The sequence below is a fragment of the Aplysia californica genome, unplaced genomic scaffold (assembly GCF_000002075.1).
Source record: "Aplysia californica isolate F4 #8 unplaced genomic scaffold, AplCal3.0 scaffold00166, whole genome shotgun sequence".
Taxonomy (NCBI): Eukaryota; Metazoa; Mollusca; class Gastropoda; order Aplysiida; family Aplysiidae; genus Aplysia; species Aplysia californica.
In genome coordinates, this window is record NW_004797436.1 from 595112 (window position 1) to 600971 (window position 5860).

A 5860-nucleotide genomic window follows, 5' to 3' on the forward strand; every position below is an offset into this window, starting at 1 on the left:
GTGTGTGTGTGTGTGTGTGTGTGTGTGTGTGTGTGTGTGTGTGTGTGAGGGCGTTTTTGTGAGGTTTGATCTATTTTTCATCTTCAAACATCTATATTTATTTTCATTAACTCTCCACTGCCTTTTTCTTTGTATGTTATTCTCTTGCATCCCGTTTGACATTTTGCTCCCATTTGACCCAATTGAGTTTTGAGTGCTGTAAACACTTTTTTTAAAGCTCAAACAATATCTAAGAGTGTTCGAGCTTTCTCGTCTCCAAGTCTTTAGGTCTACTTGGTGTTTTTGTCTGCAATTTGAAAAGCGATCGAAAATAAAGCTTATACGGGGTGCCCACTACTGCTGGATCGGGCCGATCGCCCGACTCGATCGCCTGAAACTGAAAACAAACATGTTTGTTTTTGAGGCGATCGGGTCTGGCGATCGGCCCGATCGGCCGATCCCATCCGTAGCGGGCACCCGTATTATAAGCAATGTTGCTTTACTTTTGCTTGAAGTTCAAAGCCTTCGAACAAAGAGACGTCATGTTAATATACCTCGATGACGACTGGAACAGTAAAAAAAATTAATAAACAAAACATTTTTTTTTTTAAATGATCACCCTTCAAGATCATTCGTCGCCCTGTCGATGAGAACGACTGCACATTTCTGTTTCTGACGAATTTATGACAACTTTTCCATTTTATGATATGCCAGACAAGGACTTTTCTGAATTTTGACTAATAGTGCACCAAAAACGTTAGAAAAAAGGCAAAAAAACTGCTGGCCGCCAGGGTGCTTCGCGATTACTTCATTGGTCAATTAGCATTTAATTTGCTTCTCCTGTTTAATTTATTTCTCTGAAACTATCTGGTCTTATCAAAAGGGTGTCGATATGGAACGCCGGATCTGAATGTGAATAAGATCAATAATACTTTAATTGTCACCGTTGGGACACTCTATTCGACAATTGTGCTATGTACGGTAGCTTCTTTTTAAATACGAACTAGTAGACCCGTATATCAAACCGTAATCCTTACACTTCCTCTGCATTATGACAGGGGGATCATTACAACATAACCTTAAAAAAAACACTTACAAAATGAGTACTATGCTAAGCCAAGCGTCATTTAATTGTTGGGTGTCTGAGAATGTAAAAAAATGAGTGCAATAGTACTTCAACCCCCCACCCCCCCCTAAAAAAAGTTTTAAAAATAAAAAGCCGCCCCAAAACAAACATTTAAAAAACAACACTGTCATCCTTACATTTCCCCAAAGTTGTGACATACTATAAACGAGTGTATCTATACATTTCCCCAAAGTTGTGACATACTATAAACGAGTGTCTTTTTTCATCCGCCAGGTCCTGTTTTGTGCGAAGAAATCGCCTTACTCAGCCCCAGTCTGCGGTGAAGACGGCCGCGCCGGAATCTGTGAGAGCATCTCACGGCGCCTCCGGCCTCTGTCCCCGGCTATTGATCCCCGTCCTCCTGGTAAGCGGTCTGACATTTCTTTTGATCTTTCGATAAGCCCGGTGATTTTTGCACAATCATCTTTGGCTTGTCTCTCAATCACCTGATGTCCCACTTGAACCTCCGTACAAATTCGCTTTCTTTTTTTTTCATGATTTTTTTCTTGTTTTATTTCTTTGTTGTTTGCGTACCTTTCTTCCACCCCTATCCTCCTTCCATTCACTTCCCGTCGCAAATCCTGTTTGCTTTGAACCCCTTCTCTTTTACCATCAGTTTCTCCATTTTTCTCTTTAGTTTTTTTCACTTTTTCAATTATTTCGCTCCATGCTTGTCACTCGTTCAACATCAGAATAAAAACGGAGAGCGTGCCCCTGGATTTTATTTTCCTCGGGAAAGGGGGTGGCGGGGGTATGCCTTCCTTGTACAGCCCCCGATTGTTCCAAATAGATGAAATTACTACACAATTAGACAATGCAATATAGTTCGAATAAAAATTATTTTTCTCTCAGTGTCGCGAGAAATGACCTTGGCAACTAACGAGGGAGGGGTTTATGACAGCGACACAACCTGTCGCGGGACAGAGAGTGGTGGGCCCTCGTTGTGCGTGTTGGGTCAAGGACGTTCTCTCGACTTTTGCTGTTGTTTGCAGAGTAAGATTTACTTGTTTGAAGTCAAAATGTACATGAATATACTCAGCTTCTACTCCGGACCTTACTATTTTATTTCGACGATCCATTCATGGCAAAACTATCATTCGACAAGATTCCAATCTTTCGACTACTATACAGTGACATCGGTTGCATACAGCTTTAACAAGTCATGGCTTTACAATTACAAATTTCTATCTGCTAGCCTGCTCAGTATCTAGTTTTGAGAAATTTGACATCAAACTTGCTTAATTTCACAACATTTCAAGCTTTTCCGAACGCAATGTTTTAAATATTATTCTAAGGATTGCAAATATTCGTACAATTTATGATAGAGCAGATAAAACAGTGGATTTCTGACCGTATGGTCTTAGTAACTAAAAGGGATCAAAAATATAATATCAGGAAAATTCCCTGTAATTTTAAGGTAGCAATGTTTTGTGTAATAAGTACAACATTCCCCATCTCTGAGTGACGTGGAGGTATTAAAATTTCCAAACGCGGCGTAAAGTGAGAACATCTGTTTCCCACACAATGTCTTCACATTACTTTTATAACCACGGGAACGTTCAACCCAATGACTGAATAGCGTTTGACAGTTTGTCAACGATCTCCATTGATAAAAAAGCCTCATTGAACTGATTGTTATAGATAACATCTGTTCTAAAATATCATCGATGCCTACAAAATAAATACGCTTGTCATAACGTAGAACCGTAGAGTTTGTTACCTTTTCTATGCCTTTGAAAAGGATTTAGGTGATAAAAAAATCAATTATTTTCCGAACGTGGCGTCGGTGGCCTTGTGGTTAGACAACCGGACTCGTAATCGTGAGGTTGCGGGTTCGGGGGTTCAAGCCGCGGGCCTGACGTTGCGTCCTTGGGAGATATAGAGAAGGCATTGCACTTTACACGAATTTCCCTACTTCACCCTAGTCGGAATGGGCACCCGGCCATAGGCAGAGAAAGATCGTGTCAGTATGTTAGTGTTTTAGCTCCTACAAACGGCTGCGTGCACTGTATGCTTCCCAGGAAGCTGAGGTTGTTTCAGAATGCTCTCAGGTCTTCTGTGGTAATAGTATAGATTTTGAAACTCATAGAGCTTGCTATTGACCTGGGATTTGCGCAATCCAAATGTTATCTATCTATCTATCTATCTGTCTATCTATCTAGCTATCTATCTATCTATCTATCTATCTATCTATCTATCTATCTATCTATCGATCTATCGATCTATCGATCTATCGATCTATCTATCTATCTATCTATCTATCTATCTATCTATGTATCTATCTATCTATTATTATTATTATTATTATTATAATTATTATTATTATTATTATTATTATTATTGTTATTATTATAATAATAATAATAATAATAATTATTATTATTATTATTGTTATTATTATTACTATTATTTTTATAACAATATTTGAATTGCAAGTCGATTTGAAAGCGTCCATGAACTATTAGCCTGCTCTGTTGAAAAATAAGGCAGTGTATTTTTATGTGAGGGTCGCCCTCCCTCAAAAATTATTTTAAAATCACCACAATAGACAATTTAAGAGGTGGGTTTCGAGTTTGCCGTCTGACGGTCGACCTATGATGAAACAGTATACAACGTCCATTGGAAAGACTAAGATACTCCTTTCGAAAAAACGATTGTCATAGGGCAAACGAAATCTACGTTTTTCTATAAGAGACAGAAACGCGCCTAACAGCTAAATCAAAACACTGGTGAACAATGAGATGAAAGAAACAGATAAACCAAGCAAGAGACTAAACGAAAGGTTGTCGTATTAATGTTTAGCACCCTCATTTCTTCAAATATGGCCATTTGGGTGGCAGGCTGCTAGGACCCTGTCCATCAGGTCCACAAAGTGCTGGGTCGAGTACAACGTCTCCGGAGACAGTTGGATAAATGACCCCCTCCTCCGCACACACACACACACACACACACACACACACACACACACACACACACACACACACACACACACACACACACGTACACACACGTACACACCAACTCGGAAATTGAACTGATGTATTTTGCGTGCTAGGGCGAAGAACCTAACCATCGCACCATCTCTCACAAAGTCGTAATAGTCCCCGTTTGAAAGGATATTGGACAATATTACGTTATTTCTTGATCTTTTAATTTTAAAAAGTCACATTTTATTTTTAACACCCTCTTTATTTCAATACATGTATTCATCTTAAAAACAAAAACAATGCGATATCCAGACTTCAATATTATTATGATACACGACCTAAGGATTTATCATAATGAAACAAATCGACCCTTGGTTGGTGACAAAGAAAAAAAAAATGATGATGATGATGATGATGATGATGATGACGATGATGATGATGACGAAGATGATGATGATGATGATGATGATGATGATGATGATGATGATGATGATGATGAAAAGCACGCCTTGACCTGACCACGTCAGAACCAAAAACAAGCAGACACTTGCGCAATACAATGTCAGTCTTGTAACCACCAAGAGGGGGTCAGAAATAGACATAACAACTACCATCAATATCAGTGAAGTGATCAGAAAATGAAGAGTTCTGGCGAGTACAAAAGAAAGGCAAGTGGTCCTGGTAACCTCTTGAGATCAGTCGCCCTGTCCTTGCGCTATGGCAAAGAAGGCCAACTCGTCCCTCTTAACTAAAACATGATTAAAACATTAACTTGTCTGTTACAGAGAACAACCCTTTGTTGCCGTTATATCGTGACTCCTAATCAGTCTGAGTAGCTCATTCTTCCTTCCGCTCACAGCTACCATTTTGGTTACCGTTTTGGGATACCGTTTTGGGCTACCGCCGTTTTGGGCTACCATTCTGGGCTGCCATTGTTGGTGTCAAAACAATTTCTCTTAGCTCATTTCTGTCTTCAAAACGAGGGAGTCTCGAACCTTAAACCACCTGCTGAGAGACCGAATCTTCCCGGAGACTTTGGGTTCGACGTGACTCTTAATTACTTTTCGTCGATCGCTGAGTCATCATGTCTCCATCCCCGGGTACAGACGCGATCAGCACTAGAGGGCCCTGCTCTGATCGGCTGACGTCACAGGTACAATGGCGAGCGGTGCTCTCCCCTGGTTTCCCATTCCCGTAGACTTCCGGTGTGGAAACTGCTGATGTCTCCGAGGGTAAAGATAAATAATGGAAGACGGCGTAGGGGGCAGAAACAAATATTGAGGTCAGTAGAGACACTGCCACTTAAGAATGGTGATAATGATGATGGTGGTGAGGGTGGTGGTGACAATTATGGTGATGATTATAGTGATTTATTATGTCGATTATTGAACTAGCAGTTGGTATTGCTTCCTAGGTTTCTTACTCATTAGTCACCTATTCATGTTTTTACTTTTTTAAATGAGAAAATAAGCATTTCAATTTACTTGAGCTTACCAACAGAGATCTCCTGGCTGGGTTATCGTGTACTGGATAGAGGACTAAACGGGAAAAGGAGGAGGAAAGACAGGGGATGGAGCGGCAAAGCGGTGTGGTGAGATGGCAAATGAGTTGTGAGTGGGCGAAAAAGGGGGAGATGAAGCGGTGAAATGGGAGGGGGGATCATGGGGAGACTGATATGGAGACAGAAGACGGCGTTGGCGGGGTTTTACCAAACACCATCACAGCAACAGGAAATGTAACACATCGGATAGTGAAATAGCATGTACCGTGTGACCAGTTCTATTTCGAGTACTTTTTCTTTTGCCCTTACTCTTCCCAGGGTGCAATC

The 5860-nt window shown here is 40.5% G+C and overlaps 1 protein-coding gene across 2 annotated transcripts in view; it reads left to right on the forward strand.

The window, feature by feature from the left end:
• The window catches only part of LOC101848108 (allatostatin-A receptor), a 378639-nt gene that overhangs the window by 125356 nt on the left and 247423 nt on the right, over positions 1–5860 (forward strand). For both annotated transcript variants that reach the window (XM_005097888.3, XM_035969661.1), the window contains exon 3: positions 1340–1469. The gene's annotated coding sequence lies outside the window, so the exon portion shown is untranslated. The remainder of the gene's footprint in view (positions 1–1339; positions 1470–5860) is intronic.